The sequence below is a fragment of the Amia ocellicauda genome, chromosome 14 (assembly GCF_036373705.1).
Source record: "Amia ocellicauda isolate fAmiCal2 chromosome 14, fAmiCal2.hap1, whole genome shotgun sequence".
In the NCBI taxonomy this organism is placed as follows: domain Eukaryota; kingdom Metazoa; phylum Chordata; class Actinopteri; order Amiiformes; family Amiidae; genus Amia; species Amia ocellicauda.
This window is the reverse complement of record NC_089863.1, coordinates 7,031,575-7,050,584: the sequence shown is the minus strand read 5'-3', so window position 1 is coordinate 7,050,584 and position 19,010 is coordinate 7,031,575. Positions and strand designations below refer to the sequence as shown.

Here is a 19,010-nt window from a genome sequence, read left to right as displayed (position 1 = left end):
CTGGATGTATGTAAGCATGCATGCACGCATGCATGTATGTATGAAGTTATTGTCATGATGATTTCAATGATCAAATCCTATGCATTTAATCTAGTTTCGTCAAAAGACGTCGATTCAGGTGAAGTCTTGTGTCTGCGTGCAAACAGACTACGAGTCCACTGCGCAGTATGTGCGGGTCACAATACAATCCTTTCGAGCCCGTACAGATTGGGATGTTTTCATGCTTAATGTACTCGGTGCATCTTCAACAGCAGCAAAGGTCAACAGCGCTGTTGAAAATGTTGATACGCAGAAGCGTCCACCACATGAGACGACTGAAGCAGGTGTGACCGTAGACATCGTGCTGTGTGTGGTAACGTGGCCGAGTGGTCTAAGGCGCTTCATTTAAGCTCCAGTCTCTTTGGAGGCGTGGGTTAGAATCCCACCGTTGCCAACTTCCTTTAGCCATTAAAGTCATGGTGCTTTCCTAGTTGCACCTCGTCGTTCCATTTCACACGTTACTTTTCTTGAAATGTACTTTGCATGTCAACGGGGAGCGCTCTCGGCAGACGAGGTGGCCGAGTGGTTAAGGCGATGGACTGCTAATCCATTGTGCTGTGCACGCATGGGTTCGAATCCCATCCTCGTCGGATCACGGCAGCCTCTTACAGAAGAGCAATAATGCTGCCTCAATAAAGTGTTCATCTCTTTCCATTACGTTGCAATCCTGTTCCGTCCTGTCTCAAAATGTTGTCATTACCCTCGAGTGCAATAGCCGGGGTGGCGGTGTGCATGGTGGGAGATGGCCTGCGAGGGTGCAGGGCGTGTCTGCTTGCTTTGGGTCTTGGGTGGGGGCTGGTGTGGCTGAAATGCCAGCGCTGAATTTTTGGTCCTGGGGCGAGGTATATGAGAAAAGGCCCCACTATCAAGATTTCAAGTGACCACACCACCCTCAATCAATTCCCCGCAAAGCCCAAGTTACTGGTGGGCACTTCAGCAGCCAAAGAGCCACACCTTGGTGCAATTAGAACATGGAATGAAACGAAAGCAATGACATTAAGATCTACACCTCCATAAAACAAGAGGCAAAGCTCTCACCCTTGGGGAAGGTGCACGTACAGCCAAGATAGCATCAGGAATGTAAAGTTCATGTTTCGGACGGTGTTAATGAGCTCTTCTAATCTCTCATTTTTATTACATTCATCATTCGCTTCTCTCTATTCAATATGGTTGTGTATTTTGGTTGGCATTATATTGCCTTTTATTTTGTGTTTTGATTTGCTTTCACCTCATTGTCTCATTTCTTATTCCCAACTTTTATTATTAAGCTTGCCCGTGTGCCTTATTATCATTTGTTTTCGTTTGAGGGAATCAGCGACGCACAAAGCCCCTGGGTCCACCCTCGCTGTTGAAAATGTTGATACGCAGAAGCGTCCACCACATGAGACGACTGAAGCAGGTGTGACCGTAGACATCGTGCTGTGTGTGGTAACATGGCCGAGTGGTCTAAGGCGCTTCGTTTAAGCTCCAGTCTCTTTGGAGGCGTGGGTTAGAATCCCACCGTTGCCAACTTCCTTTAGCCATTAAAGTCATGGTGCTTTCCTAGTTGCACCTCGTCGTTCCATTTCACACGTTACTTTTCTTGAAATGTACTTTGCATGTCAACGGGGAGCGCTCTCTGCAGACGAGGTGGCCGAGTGGTTAAGGCGATGGACTGCTAATCCATTGTGCTGTGCACGCGTGGGTTCGAATCCCATCCTCGTCGGATCACGGCAGCCTTTTACAGAAGAGCAATGATGCTGCCTCAATAAAGTGTTCATCTCTTTCCATTACGTTGCAATCCTGTTCCGTCCTGTCTCAAAATGTTGTCATTACCCTCGAGTGCAATAGCCGGGGTGGCGGTGTGCATGGTGGGAGATGGCCTGCGAGGGTGCAGGTCGTGTCTGCTTGCTTTGGGTCTTGGGTGGGGGCTGGTGTGGCTGAAATGCCAGCGCTGAATTTTTGGTCCTGGGTCGAGGTATATGAGAAAAGGCCCCACTATCAAGATTTCAAGTGACCACACCACCCTCAATCAATTCTCCGCAAAGCCCAAGTTACTGGTGGGCACTTCAGCAGCCAAAGAGCCACACCTTGGTGCAATTAGAAGATGGAATGAAACGAAAGCAATGACATTAAGATCTACACCTCCATAAAACAAGAGGCAAAGCTCTCACCCTTGGGGAAGGTGCACGTACAGCCCAGATAGCATCAGGAATGTAAAGTTCATGTTTCGGACGGTGTTAATGAGCTCTTCTAATCTCTCATTTTTATTACATTCATCATTCGCTTCTCTCTATTCAATATGGTTGTGTATTTTGGATGGCATTATATTGCCTTTTATTTTGTGTTTTGATTTGCTTTCACCTCATTGTCTCATTTCTTATTCCCAACTTTTATTATTAAGCTTGCACGTGTGCCTTATTATCATTTGTTTTCGTTTGAGGGAATCAGCGCCGCACAACGCCCCTGGGTCCACCTGCACTCCATCAGCAAGCGTTCCTCGGGTACTTGGGCCATAAGTAATGAACGTCAGGTGTGCGTCTGTGTGTTTCTGCTCCCAGGTTGCGTGCGCCGCTTTTCCATCCACGACCCCGGTCTTGACCCTGCATCTACGAAACACTGCATTAAGATCCTGTGGGGCCACATTCACAACTGTATACAGACCACTGTGTGTTTTTGGTTCATTTGGATGCCGCCTGGGAGTCTTGCTGAAACCTAGCAAAGTCGTCAACCAGGTCGTTGAAGTCGGGCAAAAACATGGCTGCTGGCAGCGGTGGGATTTGAACCCACGCCTCTGAAGAGACTGGAGCCTTAATCCAGCACCTTAGACCGCTCAGCCACGCTACCCGGGGAACGGCCCTGTCTTACCGCTTTGTATGTCTGGATGTATGTAAGCATGCATGCACGCATGCATGTATGTATGAAGTTATTGTCATGATGATTTCAATGATCAAATCCTATGCATTTAATCTAGTTTCGTCAAAAGACGTCGATTCAGGTGAAGTCTTGTGTCTGCGTGCAAACAGACTACGAGTCCACTGCGCAGTATGTGCGGGTCACAATACAATCCTTTCGAGCCGTACAGATTGGGATGTTTTCATGCTTAATGTACTCGGTGCATCTTCAACAGCAGCAAAGGTCAACAGCGCTGTTGAAAATGTTGATACGCAGAAGCGTCCACCACGTGAGACGACTGAAACAGGTGTGACCGTAGACATCGTGCTGTGTCTGGTAACGAGGCCGAGTGGTCTAAGGCGCTTCGTTTAAGCTCCAGTCTCTTTGGAGGCGTGGGTTAGAATCCCACCGTTGCCAACTTCCTTTAGCCATTAAAGTCATGGTGCTTTCCTAGTTGCACCTCGTCGTTCCATTTCACACGTTACTTTTCTTGAAATGTACTTTGCATGTCAACGGGGAGCGCTCTCGGCAGACGAAGTGGCCGAGTGGTTAAGGCGATGGACTGCTAATCCATTGTGCTGTGCACGCGTGGGTTCGAATCACATCCTTGTCGGATCACGGCAGCCTCTTACAGAAGAGCAATGATGCTGCCTCAATAAAGTGTTCATCTCTTTCCATTACGTTACAATCCTGTTCCGTCCTGTCTCAAAATGTTGTCATTACCCTCGAGTGCAATAGCCGGGGTGGCGGTGTGCATGGTGGGAGATGGCCTGCGAGGGTGCAGGGCGTGTCTGCTTGCTTTGGGTCTTGGGTGGGGGCTGGTGTGGCTGAAATGCCAGCGCTGAATTTTTGGTCCTGGGGCGAGGTATGTGAGAAAAGGCCCCACTATCAAGATTTCAAGTGACCACACCACCCTCAATCAATTCCCCGCAAAGCCCAAGTTACTGGTGGGCACTTCAGCAGCCAAAGAGCCACACCTTGGTGCAATTAGAAGATGGAATGAAACGAAAGCAATGACATTAAGATCTACACCTCCATAAAACAAGAGGCAAAGCTCTCACCCTTGGGGAAGGTGCACGTACACCCCAGATAGCATCAGGAATGTAAAGTTCATGTTTCGGACGGTGTTAATGAGCTCTTCTAATCTCTCATTTTTATTACATTCATCATTCGCTTCTCTCTATTCAATATGGTTGTGTATTTTGGTTGGCATTATATTGCCTTTTATTTTGTGTTTTGATTTGCTTTCACCTCATTGTCTCATTTCTTATTCCCAACTGTTATTATTAAGCTTGCACGTGTGCCTTATTATCATTTGTTTTCGTTTGAGGGAATCAGCGCCGCACAACGCCCCTTGGTCCACCTGCACTCCGCTACAAACGCTACCCGGGGAAGGGCCCTGTCTTACCGCTTTGTATGTCTGGATGTATGTAAGCATGCATGCACGCATGCATGTATGTATGAAGTTATTGTCATGATGATTTCAATGATCAAATCCTATGCATTTAATCTAGTTTCGTCAAAAGACGTCGATTCAGGTGAAGTCTTGTGTCTGCGTGCAAACAGACTACGAGTCCACTGCGCAGTATGTGCGGGTCACAATACAATCCTTTCGAGCCCGTACAGATTGGGATGTTTTCATGCTTAATGTACTCGGTGCATCTTCAACAGCAGCAAAGGTCAACAGCGCTGTTGAAAATGTTGATACGCAGAAGCGTCCACCACATGAGACGACTGAAGCAGGTGTGACCGTAGACATCATGCTGTGTGTGGTAACATGGCCGAGTGGTCTAAGGCGCTTCGTTTAAGCTCCAGTCTCTTTGGAGGCGTGGGTTAGAATCCCACCGTTGCCAACTTCCTTTAGCCATTAAAGTCATGGTGCTTTCCTAGTTGCACCTCGTCGTTCCATTTCACACGTTACTTTTCTTGAAATGTACTTTGCATGTCAACGGGGAGCGCTTTCGGCAGACGAGGTGGCCGAGTGGTTAAGGCGATGGACTGCTAATCCATTGTGCTGTGCACGCGAGGGTTTGAATCCCATCCTCGTCGGATCACGGCAGCCTCTTACAGAAGAGCAATGATGCTGCCTCAATAAAGTGTTCATCTCTTTCCATTACGTTGCAATCCTTTTCCGTCCTGTCTCAAAATGTTGTCATTACCCTCGAGTGCAATAGCCGGGGTGGCGGTGTGCATGGTGGGAGATGGCCTGCGAGGGTGCAGGGCGTGTCTGCTTGCTTTGGGTCTTGGGTGGGGGCTGGTGTGGCTGAAATGCCAGCGCTGAATTGTTGGTCCTGGGGCGAGGTATATGAGAAAAGGCCCCACTATCAAGATTTCAAGTGACCACACCACCCTCAATCAATTCCCCGCAAAGCCCAAGTTACTGGTGGGCACTTCAGCAGCCAAAGAGCCACACCTTGGTGCAATTAGAAGATGGAATGAAACGAAAGCAATGACATTAAGATCTACACCTCCATAAAACAAGAGGCAAAGCTCTCACCCTTGGGGAAGGTGCACGTACAGCCCAAATAGCATCAGGAATGTAAAGTTCATGTTTCGGACAGTGTTAATGAGCTCTTCTAATCTCTCATTTTTATTACATTCATCATTCGCTTCTCTCTATTCAAATGGTTGTGTATATTGGTTGGCATTATATTGCCTTTTATTTTGTGTTTTGATTTGCTTTCACCTCATTGTCTCATTTCTTATTCCCAACTGTTATTATTAAGCTTGCACGTGTGCCTTATTATCATTTGTTTTCGTTTGAGGGAATCAGCGCCGCACAACGCCCCTGGGTCCACCTGCACTCCATCAGCAAGCGTTCCTCGGGTACTTGGGCCATAAGTAATGAACGTCAGGTGTGCGTCTGTGTGTTTCTGTTCCCAGGTTGCGTGCGCCGCTTGTCCATCCACGACCCCGGTCTTGACCCTGCATCTACGAAACACTGCATTAAGATCCTGTGGGGCCACATTCACAACTGTATACAGACCACTGTGTGTTTTTGGTTCATTTGGATGCCGCCTGGGAGTCTTGCTGAAACCTAGCAAAGTCGTCAACCAGGTCGTTGAAGACGGGCAAAAACATGGCTGCTGGCAGCGGTGGGATTTGAACCCACGCCTCCGAAGAGACTGGAGCCTTAATCCAGCGCCTTAGACCGCTCGGCCACGCTACCCGGGTAAAGGCCCTGTCTTACCGCTTTGTATGTCTGGATGTATGTAAGCATGCATGCACGCATGCATGTATGTATGAAGTTATTGTCATGATGATTTCAATGATCAAATCCTATGCATTTAATCTAGTTTCGTCAAAAGACGTCGATTCAGGTGAAGTCTTGTGTCTGCGTGCAAACAGACTACGAGTCCACTGCGCAGTATGTGCGGATCACAATACAATCCTTTCGAGCCCGTACAGATTGGGATGTTTTCATGCTTAATGTACTCGGTGCATCTTCAACAGCAGCAAAGGTCAACAGCGCTGTTGAAAATGTTGATACGCAGAAGCGTCCACCACGTGAGACGACTGAAGCAGGTGTGACCGTAGACATCGTGCTGTGTGTGGTAACGTGGCCGAGTGGTCTAAGGCGCTTCGTTTAAGCTCCAGTCTCTTTGGAGGCGTGGGTTAGAATCCCACCGTTGCCAACTTCCTTTAGCCATTAAAGTCATGGTGCTTTCCTAGTTGCACCTCGTCGTTCCATTTCACACGTTACTTTTCTTGAAATGTACTTTGCATGTCAACGGGGAGGGCTCTCTGCAGACGAGGTGGCCAAGTGGTTAAGGCGATGGACTGCTAATCCGTTGTGCTGTGCACGCGTGGGTTCGAATCCCATCCTCGTCGGATCACGGCAGCCTCTTACAGAAGAGCAATGATGCTGCCTCAATAAAGTGTTCATCTCTTTCCATTATGTTGCAATCCTGTTCCGTCCTGTCTCAAAATGTTGTCATTACCCTCGAGTGCAATAGCCGGGGTGGCGGTGTGCATGGTGGGAGATGGCCTGTGAGGGTGCAGGGCGTGTCTGCTTGCTTTGGGTCTTGGGTGGGGGCTGGTGTGGCTGAAATGCCAGCGCTGAATTTTTGGTCCTGGGGCGAGGTATATGAGAAAAGGCCCCACTATCAAGATTTCAAGTGACCACACCACCCTCAATCAATTCCCCGCAAAGCCCAAGTTACTGGTGGGCACTTCAGCAGCCAAAGAGCCACACCTTGGTGCAATTAGAAGATGGAATGAAACGAAAGCAATGACATTAAGATCTACACCTCCATAAAACAAGAGGCAAAGCTCTCACCCTTGGGGAAGGTGCACGTACAGCCCAGATAGCATCAGGAATGTAAAGTTCATGTTTCGGACGGTGTTAATGAGCTCTTGTAATCTCTCATTTTTATTACATTCATCATTCGCTTCTCTCTATTCAATATGGTTGTGTATTTTGGTTGGCATTATATTGCCTTTTATTTTGTGTTTTGATTTGCTTTCACCTCATTGTCTCATTTCTTATTCCCAACTTTTATTATTAAGCTTGCCCGTGTGCCTTATTATCATTTGTTTTCGTTTGAGGGAATCAGCGACGCACAATGCCCCTGGGTCCACCTGCACTCCATCAGCAAGCGTTCCTCGGGTACTTGGGCCATAAGTAATGAACGTCAGGTGTGCGTCTGTGTGTTTCTGTTCCCAGGTTGCGTGCGCCGCTTGTCCATCCACGACCCCGGTCTTGACCCTGCATCTACGAAACACTGCATTAAGATCCTGTGGGGCCACATTCACAACTGTATACAGACCACTGTGTGTTTTTGGTTCATTTGGATGCCGCCTGGGAGTCTTGCTGAAACCTAGCAAAGTCGTCAACCAGGTCGTTGAAGACGGGCAAAAACATGGCTGCTGGCAGTGGTGGGATTTGAACCCACGCCTCCGAAGAGACTGGAGCCTTAATCCAGCGCCTTAGACCGCTCGGCCACGCTACCCGGGGAAAGGCCCTGTCTTACCGCTTTGTATGTCTGGATGTATGTAAGCATGCATGCACGCATGCATGTATGTATGAAGTTATTGTCATGATGATTTCAATGATCAAATCCTATGCATTTAATCTAGTTTCGTCAAAAGACGTCGATTCTGGTGAAGTCTTGTGTCTGCGTGCAAACAGACTACGAGTCCACTGCGCAGTATGTGCGGGTCACAATACAATCCTTTCGAGCCCGTACAGATTGGGATGTTTTCATGCTTAATGTACTCGGTGCATCTTCAACAGCAGCAAAGGTCAACAGCGCTGTTGAAAATGTTGATACGCAGAAGCGTCCACCACATGAGACGACTGAAGCAGGTGTGACCGTAGACATCGTGCTGTGTGTGGTAACGTGGCCGAGTGGTCTAAGGCGCTTCATTTAAGCTCCAGTCTCTTTGGAGGCGTGGGTTAGAATCCCACCGTTGCCAACTTCCTTTAGCCATTAAAGTCATGGTGCTTTCCTAGTTGCACCTCGTCTTTCCATTTCACACGTTACTTTTCTTGAAATGTACTTTGCATGTCAACGGGCAGCGCTCTCGGCAGACGAGGTGGCCGAGTGGTTAAGGCGATGGACTGCTAATCCATTGTGCTGTGCACGCGTGGGTTCGAATCCCATCCTAGTCGGATCACGGCAGCCTCTTACAGAAGAGCAATGATGCTGCCTCCATAAAGTGTTCATCTTTTTCCATTACGTTGCAATCCTGTTCCGTCCTGTCTCAAAATGTTGTCATTACCCTCGAGTGCAATAGCCGGCGTGGTGGTGTGCATGGTGGGAGATGGCCTGCGAGGGTGCAGGGTGTGTCTGCTTGCTTTGGGTCTTGGGTGGGGGCTGGTGTGGCTGAAATGCCAGCGCTGAATTTTTGGTCCTGGGGCGAGGTATGTGAGAAAAGGCCCCACTATCAAGATTTCAAGTGACCACACCACCCTCAATCAATTCCCCGCAAAGCCCAAGTTACTGGTGGGCACTTCAGCAGCCAAAGAGCCACACCTTGGTGCAATTAGAACATGGAATGAAACGAAAGCAATGACATTAAGATCTACACCTCCATAAAACAAGAGGCAAAGCTCTCACCCTTGGGGAAGGTGCACGTACACCCCAGATAGCATCAGGAATGTAAAGTTCATGTTTCGGACGGTGTTAATGAGCTCTTCTAATCTCTCATTTTTATTACATTCATCATTCGCTTCTCTCTATTCAATATGGTTGTGTATTTTGGTTGGCATTATATTGCCTTTTATTTTGTGTTTTGATTTGCTTTCACCTCATTGTCTCATTTCTTATTCCCAACTGTTATTATTAAGCTTGCACGTGTGCCTTATTATCATTTGTTTTCGTTTGAGGGAATCAGCGCCGCACAACGCCCCTGGGTCCACCTGCACTCCGCTACACACGCTACCCAGGGAAGGGCCCTGTCTTACCGCTTTGTATGTCTGGATGTATGTAAGCATGCATGCACGCATGCATGTATGTATGAAGTTATTGTCATGATGATTTCAATGATCAAATCCTATGCATTTAATCTAGTTTCGTCAAAAGACGTCGATTCAGGTGAAGTCTTGTGTCTGCGTGCAAACAGACTACGAGTCCACTGCGCAGTATGTGCGGGTCACAATACAATCCTTTCGAGCCCGTACAGATTGGGATGTTTTCATGCTTAATGTACTCGGTGCATCTTCAACAGCAGCAAAGGTCAACAGCGCTGTTGAAAATGTTGATACGCAGAAGCGTCCACCACATGAGACGACTGAAGCAGGTGTGACCGTAGACATCGTGCTGTGTGTGGTAACGTGGCCGAGTGGTCTAAGGCGCTTCGTTTAAGCTCCAGTCTCTTTGGAGGCGTGGGTTAGAATTCCACCGTTGCCAACTTCCTTTAGCCATTAAAGTCATGGTGCTTTCCTAGTTGCACCTCGTCGTTCCATTTCACACGTTACTTTTCTTGAAATGTACTTTGCATGTCAACGATGAGCGCTCTCGGCAGACGAGGTGGCCGAGTGGTTAAGGCGATGGACTGCTAATCCATTGTGCTGTGCACGCATGGGTTCGAATCCCATCCTCGTCGGATCACGGCAGCCTCTTACAGAAGAGCAATGAAGCTGCCTCAATAAAGTGTTCATGTCTTTCCATTACGTTGCAATCCTGTTCCGTCCTGTCTCAAAATGTTGTCATTACCCTCGAGTGCAATAGCCAGGGTGGCGGTGTGCATGGTGGGAGATGGCCTGCGAGGGTGCAGGGCGTGTCTGCTTGCTTTGGGTCTTGGGTGGGGGCTGGTGTGGCTGAAATGCCAGCGCTGAATTTTTGGTCCTGGGGCGAGGTATATGAGAAAAGGCCCCACTATCAAGATTTCAAGTGACCACACCACCCTCAATCAATTCCCCGCAAAGCCCAAGTTACTGGTGGGCACTTCAGCAGCCAAAGAGCCACACCTTGGTGCAATTAGAAGATGGAATGAAACGAAAGCAAAGACATTAAGATCTACACCTCCATAAAACAAGAGGCAAAGCTCTCACCCTTGGGGAAGGTGCACGTACAGCCCAGATAGCATCAGGAATGTAAAGTTCATGTTTTGGACGGTGTTAATGAGCTCTTCTAATCTCTCATTTTTATTACATTCATCATTCGCTTCTCTCTATTCAATATGGTTGTGTATTTTGGTTGGCATTATATTGCCTTTTATTTTGTGTTTTGATTTGCTTTCACCTCATTGTCTCATTTCTTATTCCCAACTGTTATTATTAAGCTTGCACGTGTGCCTTATTATCATTTGTTTTCGTTTGAGGGAATCAGCGCCGCACAACGACCCTGGGTCCACCTGCACTCCGCTACACACGCTACCCGGGGAAGGGCCCTGTCTTACCGCTTTGTATGTCTGGATGTATGTAAGCATGCATGCACGCATGCATGTATGTATGAAGTTATTGTCATGATGATTTCAATGATCAAATCCTATGCATTTAATCTAGTTTCGTCAAAAGACGTCGATTCAGGTGAAGTCTTGTGTCTGCGTGCAAACAGACTACGAGTCCACTGCGCAGTATGTGCGGGTCACAATACAATCCTTTCGAGCCCGTACAGATTGGGATGTTTTCATGCTTAATGTACTCGGTGCATCTTCAACAGCAGCAAAGGTCAACAGCGCTGTTGAAAATGTTGATACGCAGAAGCGTCCACCACATGAGACGACTGAAGCAGGTGTGACCGTAGACATCGTGCTGTGTGTGGTAACGTGGCCGAGTGGTCTAAGGCGCTTCATTTAAGCTCCAGTCTCTTTGGAGGCGTGGGTTAGAATCCCACCGTTGCCAACTTCCTTTAGCCATTAAAGTCATGGTGCTTTCCTAGTTGCACCTCGTCGTTCCATTTCACACGTTACTTTTCTTGAAATGTACTTTGCATGTCAACGGGGAGGGCTCTCTGCAGACGAGGTGGCCGAGTGGTTAAGGCGATGGACTGCTAATCCGTTGTGCTGTGCACGCGTGGGTTCGAATCCCATCCTCGTCGGATCACGGCAGCCTCTTACAGAAGAGCAATGATGCTGCCTCAATAAAGTGTTCATCTCTTTCCATTATGTTGCAATCCTGTTCCGTCCTGTCTCAAAATGTTGTCATTACCCTCGAGTGCAATAGCCGGGGTGGCGGTGTGCATGGTGGGAGATGGCCTGTGAGGGTGCAGGGCGTGTCTGCTTGCTTTGGGTCTTGGGTGGGGGCTGGTGTGGCTGAAATGCCAGCGCTGAATTTTTGGTCCTGGGGCGAGGTATATGAGAAAAGGCCCCACTATCAAGATTTCAAGTGACCACACCACCCTCAATCAATTCCCCGCAAAGCCCAAGTTACTGGTGGGCACTTCAGCAGCCAAAGAGCCACACCTTGGTGCAATTAGAAGATGGAATGAAACGAAAGCAATGACATTAAGATCTACACCTCCATAAAACAAGAGGCAAAGCTCTCACCCTTGGGGAAGGTGCACGTACAGCCCAGATAGCATCAGGAATGTAAAGTTCATGTTTCGGACGGTGTTAATGAGCTCTTGTAATCTCTCATTTTTATTACATTCATCATTCGCTTCTCTCTATTCAATATGGTTGTGTATTTTGGTTGGCATTATATTGCCTTTTATTTTGTGTTTTGATTTGCTTTCACCTCATTGTCTCATTTCTTATTCCCAACTTTTATTATTAAGCTTGCCCGTGTGCCTTATTATCATTTGTTTTCGTTTGAGGGAATCAGCGACGCACAATGCCCCTGGGTCCACCTGCACTCCATCAGCAAGCGTTCCTCGGGTACTTGGGCCATAAGTAATGAACGTCAGGTGTGCGTCTGTGTGTTTCTGTTCCCAGGTTGCGTGCGCCGCTTGTCCATCCACGACCCCGGTCTTGACCCTGCATCTACGAAACACTGCATTAAGATCCTGTGGGGCCACATTCACAACTGTATACAGACCACTGTGTGTTTTTGGTTCATTTGGATGCCGCCTGGGAGTCTTGCTGAAACCTAGCAAAGTCGTCAACCAGGTCGTTGAAGACGGGCAAAAACATGGCTGCTGGCAGTGGTGGGATTTGAACCCACGCCTCCGAAGAGACTGGAGCCTTAATCCAGCGCCTTAGACCGCTCGGCCACGCTACCCGGGGAAAGGCCCTGTCTTACCGCTTTGTATGTCTGGATGTATGTAAGCATGCATGCACGCATGCATGTATGTATGAAGTTATTGTCATGATGATTTCAATGATCAAATCCTATGCATTTAATCTAGTTTCGTCAAAAGACGTCGATTCTGGTGAAGTCTTGTGTCTGCGTGCAAACAGACTACGAGTCCACTGCGCAGTATGTGCGGGTCACAATACAATCCTTTCGAGCCCGTACAGATTGGGATGTTTTCATGCTTAATGTACTCGGTGCATCTTCAACAGCAGCAAAGGTCAACAGCGCTGTTGAAAATGTTGATACGCAGAAGCGTCCACCACATGAGACGACTGAAGCAGGTGTGACCGTAGACATCGTGCTGTGTGTGGTAACGTGGCCGAGTGGTCTAAGGCGCTTCATTTAAGCTCCAGTCTCTTTGGAGGCGTGGGTTAGAATCCCACCGTTGCCAACTTCCTTTAGCCATTAAAGTCATGGTGCTTTCCTAGTTGCACCTCGTCTTTCCATTTCACACGTTACTTTTCTTGAAATGTACTTTGCATGTCAACGGGCAGCGCTCTCGGCAGACGAGGTGGCCGAGTGGTTAAGGCGATGGACTGCTAATCCATTGTGCTGTGCACGCGTGGGTTCGAATCCCATCCTAGTCGGATCACGGCAGCCTCTTACAGAAGAGCAATGATGCTGCCTCCATAAAGTGTTCATCTTTTTCCATTACGTTGCAATCCTGTTCCGTCCTGTCTCAAAATGTTGTCATTACCCTCGAGTGCAATAGCCGGCGTGGTGGTGTGCATGGTGGGAGATGGCCTGCGAGGGTGCAGGGTGTGTCTGCTTGCTTTGGGTCTTGGGTGGGGGCTGGTGTGGCTGAAATGCCAGCGCTGAATTTTTGGTCCTGGGGCGAGGTATGTGAGAAAAGGCCCCACTATCAAGATTTCAAGTGACCACACCACCCTCAATCAATTCCCCGCAAAGCCCAAGTTACTGGTGGGCACTTCAGCAGCCAAAGAGCCACACCTTGGTGCAATTAGAACATGGAATGAAACGAAAGCAATGACATTAAGATCTACACCTCCATAAAACAAGAGGCAAAGCTCTCACCCTTGGGGAAGGTGCACGTACACCCCAGATAGCATCAGGAATGTAAAGTTCATGTTTCGGACGGTGTTAATGAGCTCTTCTAATCTCTCATTTTTATTACATTCATCATTCGCTTCTCTCTATTCAATATGGTTGTGTATTTTGGTTGGCATTATATTGCCTTTTATTTTGTGTTTTGATTTGCTTTCACCTCATTGTCTCATTTCTTATTCCCAACTGTTATTATTAAGCTTGCACGTGTGCCTTATTATCATTTGTTTTCGTTTGAGGGAATCAGCGCCGCACAACGCCCCTGGGTCCACCTGCACTCCGCTACACACGCTACCCAGGGAAGGGCCCTGTCTTACCGCTTTGTATGTCTGGATGTATGTAAGCATGCATGCACGCATGCATGTATGTATGAAGTTATTGTCATGATGATTTCAATGATCAAATCCTATGCATTTAATCTAGTTTCGTCAAAAGACGTCGATTCAGGTGAAGTCTTGTGTCTGCGTGCAAACAGACTACGAGTCCACTGCGCAGTATGTGCGGGTCACAATACAATCCTTTCGAGCCCGTACAGATTGGGATGTTTTCATGCTTAATGTACTCGGTGCATCTTCAACAGCAGCAAAGGTCAACAGCGCTGTTGAAAATGTTGATACGCAGAAGCGTCCACCACATGAGACGACTGAAGCAGGTGTGACCGTAGACATCGTGCTGTGTGTGGTAACGTGGCCGAGTGGTCTAAGGCGCTTCGTTTAAGCTCCAGTCTCTTTGGAGGCGTGGGTTAGAATTCCACCGTTGCCAACTTCCTTTAGCCATTAAAGTCATGGTGCTTTCCTAGTTGCACCTCGTCGTTCCATTTCACACGTTACTTTTCTTGAAATGTACTTTGCATGTCAACGATGAGCGCTCTCGGCAGACGAGGTGGCCGAGTGGTTAAGGCGATGGACTGCTAATCCATTGTGCTGTGCACGCATGGGTTCGAATCCCATCCTCGTCGGATCACGGCAGCCTCTTACAGAAGAGCAATGAAGCTGCCTCAATAAAGTGTTCATGTCTTTCCATTACGTTGCAATCCTGTTCCGTCCTGTCTCAAAATGTTGTCATTACCCTCGAGTGCAATAGCCAGGGTGGCGGTGTGCATGGTGGGAGATGGCCTGCGAGGGTGCAGGGCGTGTCTGCTTGCTTTGGGTCTTGGGTGGGGGCTGGTGTGGCTGAAATGCCAGCGCTGAATTTTTGGTCCTGGGGCGAGGTATATGAGAAAAGGCCCCACTATCAAGATTTCAAGTGACCACACCACCCTCAATCAATTCCCCGCAAAGCCCAAGTTACTGGTGGGCACTTCAGCAGCCAAAGAGCCACACCTTGGTGCAATTAGAAGATGGAATGAAACGAAAGCAAAGACATTAAGATCTACACCTCCATAAAACAAGAGGCAAAGCTCTCACCCTTGGGGAAGGTGCACGTACAGCCCAGATAGCATCAGGAATGTAAAGTTCATGTTTTGGACGGTGTTAATGAGCTCTTCTAATCTCTCATTTTTATTACATTCATCATTCGCTTCTCTCTATTCAATATGGTTGTGTATTTTGGTTGGCATTATATTGCCTTTTATTTTGTGTTTTGATTTGCTTTCACCTCATTGTCTCATTTCTTATTCCCAACTGTTATTATTAAGCTTGCACGTGTGCCTTATTATCATTTGTTTTCGTTTGAGGGAATCAGCGCCGCACAACGACCCTGGGTCCACCTGCACTCCGCTACACACGCTACCCGGGGAAGGGCCCTGTCTTACCGCTTTGTATGTCTGGATGTATGTAAGCATGCATGCACGCATGCATGTATGTATGAAGTTATTGTCATGATGATTTCAATGATCAAATCCTATGCATTTAATCTAGTTTCGTCAAAAGACGTCGATTCAGGTGAAGTCTTGTGTCTGCGTGCAAACAGACTACGAGTCCACTGCGCAGTATGTGCGGGTCACAATACAATCCTTTCGAGCCCGTACAGATTGGGATGTTTTCATGCTTAATGTACTCGGTGCATCTTCAACAGCAGCAAAGGTCAACAGCGCTGTTGAAAATGTTGATACGCAGAAGCGTCCACCACATGAGACGACTGAAGCAGGTGTGACCGTAGACATCGTGCTGTGTGTGGTAACGTGGCCGAGTGGTCTAAGGCGCTTCATTTAAGCTCCAGTCTCTTTGGAGGCGTGGGTTAGAATCCCACCGTTGCCAACTTCCTTTAGCCATTAAAGTCATGGTGCTTTCCTAGTTGCACCTCGTCGTTCCATTTCACACGTTACTTTTCTTGAAATGTACTTTGCATGTCAACGATGAGCGCTCTCTGCAGACGAGGTGGCCGAGTGGTTAAGGCGATGGACTGCTAATCCATTGTGCTGTGCACGCGTGGGATCGAATCCCATCCTCGTCGGATCACGGCAGCCTTTTACAGAAGAGCAATGATGCTGCCTCAATAAAGTGTTCATCTCTTTCCATTACGTTGCAATCCTGTTCCGTCCTGTCTCAAAATGTTGTCATTACCCTCGAGTGCAATAGCCGGGGTGGCGGTGTGCATGGTGGGAGATGGCCTGCGAGGGTGCAGGGCGTGTCTTCTTGCTTTTGGTCTTGGGTGGGGGCTGGTGTGGCTGAAATGCCAGCGCTGAATTTTTGGTCCTGGGGCGAGGTATATGAGAAAAGGCCCCACTATCAAGATTTCAAGTGACCACACCACCCTCAATCAATTCCCCGCAAAGCCCAAGTTACTGGTGGGCACTTCAGCAGCCAAAGAGCCACACCTTGGTGCAATTAGAAGATGGAATGAAACGAAAGCAATGACATTAAGATCTACACCTCCATAAAACAAGAGGCAAAGCTCTCACCCTTGGGGAAGGTGCACGTACAGCCCAGATAGCATCAGGAATGTAAAGTTCATGTTTCGGACGGTGTTAATGAGCTCTTCTAATCTCTCATTTTTATTACATTCATCATTCGCTTCTCTCTATTCAATATGGTTGTGTATTTTGGTTGGCATTATATTGCCTTTTATTTTGTGTTTTGATTTGCTTTCACCTCATTGTCTCATTTCTTATTCCCAACTGTTATTATTAAGCTTGCACGTGTGCCTTATTATCATTTGTTTTCGTTTGAGGGAATCAGCGCCGCACAACGCCCCTGGGTCCACCTGCACTCCATCAGCAAGCGTTCCTCGGGTACTTGGGCCATAAGTAATGAACGTCAGGTGTGCGTCTGTGTGTTTCTGCTCCCAGGTTGCGTGCGCCGCTTGTCCATCCACGACCCCGGTCTTGACCCTGCATCTACGAAACACTGCATTAAGATCCTGTGGGGCCACATTCACAACTGTATACAGACCACTGTGTGTTTTTGGTTCATTTGGATGCCGCCTGGGAGTCTTGCTGAAACCTAGCAAAGTGGTCAACCAGGTCGTTGAAGACGGGCAAAAACATGGCTGCTGGCAGCGGTGGGATTTGAACCCACGCCTCCGAAGAGACTGGAGCCTTAATCCAGCGCCTTAGACCGCTCGGCCACGCTACCCGGGTAAAGGCCCTGTCTTACCGCTTTGTATGTCTGGATGTATGTAAGCATGCATGCACGCATGCATGTATGTATGAAGTTATTGTCATGATGATTTCAATGATCAAATCCTATGCATTTAATCTAGTTTCGTCAAAAGACGTCGATTCAGGTGAAGTCTTGTGTCTGCGTGCAAACAGACTACGAGTCCACTGCGCAGTATGTGCGGGTCACAATACAATCCTTTCGAGCCCGTACAGATTGGGATGTTTTCATGCTTAATGTACTCGGTGCATCTTCAACAGCAGCAAAGGTCAACAGCGCTGTTGAAAATGTTGATACGCAGAAGCGTCCACCACATGAGACGACTGAAGCAGGTGTGACCGTAGACATCGTGCTGTGTGTGGTAACGTGGCCGAGTGGTCTAAGGCGCTTCGTTTAAGCTCCAGTCTCTTTGGAGGCGTGGGTTAGAATCCCACCGTTGCCAACTTCCTTTAGCCATTAAAGTCATGGTGCTTTCCTAGTTGCACCTCGTCGTTCCATTTCACACGTTACTTTTCTTGAAATGTACTTTGCATGTCAACGGGGAGCGCTCTCGGCAGACGAGGTGGCCGAGTGGTTAAGGCGATGGACTGCTAATCCATTGTGCTGTGCACGCGTGGGTTCGAATCCCATCCTAGTCGGATCACGGCAGCCTCTTACAGAAGAGCAATGATGCTGCCTCAATAAAGTGTTCATCTCTTTCCGTTACGTTGCAGTCCTGTTCCGTCCTGTCTCAAAATGTTGTCATTACCCTCGAGTGCAATAGCCGGGGTGGCGGTGTGCATGGTGGGAGATGGCCTGCGAGGGTGCAGGGCGTGTCTGCTTGCTTTGGGTCTTGGGTGGGGGCTGGTGTGGCTGAAATGCCAGCGCTGAATTTTTGGTCCTGGGGCGAGGTATATGAGAAAAGGCCCCACTATCAAGATTTCAAGTGACCACACCACCCTCAATCAATTCCCCGCAAAGCCCAAGTTACTGGTGGGCACTTCAGCAGCCAAAGAGCCACACCTTGGTGCAATTAGAACATGGAATGAAACGAAAGCAATGACATTAAGATCTACACCTCCATAAAACAAGAGGCAAAGCTCTCACCCTTGGGGAAGGTGCACGTACAGCCCAGATAGCATCAGGAATGTAAAGTTCATGTTTCGGACGGTGTTAATGAGCTCTTCTAATCTCTCATTTTTATTACATTCATCATTCGCTTCTCTCTATTCAATATGGTTGTGTATTTTGGTTGGCATTATATTGCCTTTTATTTTGTGTTTTGATTTGCTTTCACCTCATTGTCTCATTTCTTATTCCCAACTTTTATTATTAAGCTTGCCCGTGTGCCTTATTATCATTTGTTTTCGTTTGAGGGAATCAGCGACGCACAACGCCCCTGGGTCCACCTGCACTCCATCAGCAAGCGTTCCTCGGGTACTTGGGCCATAAGTAATGAACGTCAGGTGTGCGTCTGTGTGTTTCTGCTCCCAGGTTGCGTGCGCCGCTTGTCCATCCACGACCCCGGTCTTGACCCTGCATCTACGAAACACTGCATTAAGATCCTGTGGGGCCACATTCACAACTGTATACAGACCACTGTGTGTTTTTGGTTCATTTGGATGCCGCCTGGGAGTCTTGCTGAAACCTAGCAAAGTCGTCAACCAGGTCGTTGAAGACGGGCAAAAACATGGCTGCTGGCAGCGGTGGGATTTGAACCCACGCCTCCGAAGAGACTGGAGCCTTAATCCAGCACCTTAGACCGCTCGGCCACGCTACCCGGGGAAAGGCCCTGTCTTACTGCTTTGTATGTCTGGATGTATGTAAGCATG

At 48.1% G+C, this 19,010-nt stretch overlaps 18 non-coding genes across 18 annotated transcripts; 12 read left to right on the top strand and 6 right to left on the bottom strand.

The window, feature by feature from the left end:
• Window positions 1-547: 547 nt before the first annotated feature.
• trnas-gcu (transfer RNA serine (anticodon GCU)) lies at window positions 548-629 on the top strand. The gene has a single exon. It is a non-coding gene; the product is annotated as a tRNA-Ser (tRNA).
• Window positions 630-1,662: 1,033 nt separating this feature from the next.
• On the top strand, window positions 1,663-1,744 carry trnas-gcu (transfer RNA serine (anticodon GCU)). The gene has a single exon. It is a non-coding gene; the product is annotated as a tRNA-Ser (tRNA).
• A 1,039-nt stretch (window positions 1,745-2,783) lies between these two features.
• On the bottom strand, window positions 2,784-2,865 carry trnal-aag (transfer RNA leucine (anticodon AAG)). Its single transcript has one exon. It is a non-coding gene; the product is annotated as a tRNA-Leu (tRNA).
• Window positions 2,866-3,444: 579 nt separating this feature from the next.
• On the top strand, window positions 3,445-3,526 carry trnas-gcu (transfer RNA serine (anticodon GCU)). The gene has a single exon. It is a non-coding gene; the product is annotated as a tRNA-Ser (tRNA).
• Window positions 3,527-4,880: 1,354 nt separating this feature from the next.
• trnas-gcu (transfer RNA serine (anticodon GCU)) lies at window positions 4,881-4,962 on the top strand. Its single transcript has one exon. It is a non-coding gene; the product is annotated as a tRNA-Ser (tRNA).
• Window positions 4,963-6,000: 1,038 nt separating this feature from the next.
• Window positions 6,001-6,082, bottom strand: trnal-aag (transfer RNA leucine (anticodon AAG)). The gene has a single exon. It is a non-coding gene; the product is annotated as a tRNA-Leu (tRNA).
• Window positions 6,083-6,662: 580 nt separating this feature from the next.
• Window positions 6,663-6,744, top strand: trnas-gcu (transfer RNA serine (anticodon GCU)). The gene has a single exon. It is a non-coding gene; the product is annotated as a tRNA-Ser (tRNA).
• Window positions 6,745-7,783: 1,039 nt separating this feature from the next.
• Window positions 7,784-7,865, bottom strand: trnal-aag (transfer RNA leucine (anticodon AAG)). Its single transcript has one exon. It is a non-coding gene; the product is annotated as a tRNA-Leu (tRNA).
• A 580-nt stretch (window positions 7,866-8,445) lies between these two features.
• On the top strand, window positions 8,446-8,527 carry trnas-gcu (transfer RNA serine (anticodon GCU)). The gene has a single exon. It is a non-coding gene; the product is annotated as a tRNA-Ser (tRNA).
• A 1,354-nt stretch (window positions 8,528-9,881) lies between these two features.
• Window positions 9,882-9,963, top strand: trnas-gcu (transfer RNA serine (anticodon GCU)). The gene has a single exon. It is a non-coding gene; the product is annotated as a tRNA-Ser (tRNA).
• A 1,354-nt stretch (window positions 9,964-11,317) lies between these two features.
• trnas-gcu (transfer RNA serine (anticodon GCU)) lies at window positions 11,318-11,399 on the top strand. The gene has a single exon. It is a non-coding gene; the product is annotated as a tRNA-Ser (tRNA).
• A 1,039-nt stretch (window positions 11,400-12,438) lies between these two features.
• trnal-aag (transfer RNA leucine (anticodon AAG)) lies at window positions 12,439-12,520 on the bottom strand. Its single transcript has one exon. It is a non-coding gene; the product is annotated as a tRNA-Leu (tRNA).
• A 580-nt stretch (window positions 12,521-13,100) lies between these two features.
• trnas-gcu (transfer RNA serine (anticodon GCU)) lies at window positions 13,101-13,182 on the top strand. The gene has a single exon. It is a non-coding gene; the product is annotated as a tRNA-Ser (tRNA).
• A 1,354-nt stretch (window positions 13,183-14,536) lies between these two features.
• On the top strand, window positions 14,537-14,618 carry trnas-gcu (transfer RNA serine (anticodon GCU)). The gene has a single exon. It is a non-coding gene; the product is annotated as a tRNA-Ser (tRNA).
• A 1,354-nt stretch (window positions 14,619-15,972) lies between these two features.
• Window positions 15,973-16,054, top strand: trnas-gcu (transfer RNA serine (anticodon GCU)). The gene has a single exon. It is a non-coding gene; the product is annotated as a tRNA-Ser (tRNA).
• A 1,039-nt stretch (window positions 16,055-17,093) lies between these two features.
• Window positions 17,094-17,175, bottom strand: trnal-aag (transfer RNA leucine (anticodon AAG)). The gene has a single exon. It is a non-coding gene; the product is annotated as a tRNA-Leu (tRNA).
• A 580-nt stretch (window positions 17,176-17,755) lies between these two features.
• trnas-gcu (transfer RNA serine (anticodon GCU)) lies at window positions 17,756-17,837 on the top strand. The gene has a single exon. It is a non-coding gene; the product is annotated as a tRNA-Ser (tRNA).
• A 1,039-nt stretch (window positions 17,838-18,876) lies between these two features.
• trnal-aag (transfer RNA leucine (anticodon AAG)) lies at window positions 18,877-18,958 on the bottom strand. The gene has a single exon. It is a non-coding gene; the product is annotated as a tRNA-Leu (tRNA).
• Between the last annotated feature and the right edge of the window lie 52 nt (window positions 18,959-19,010).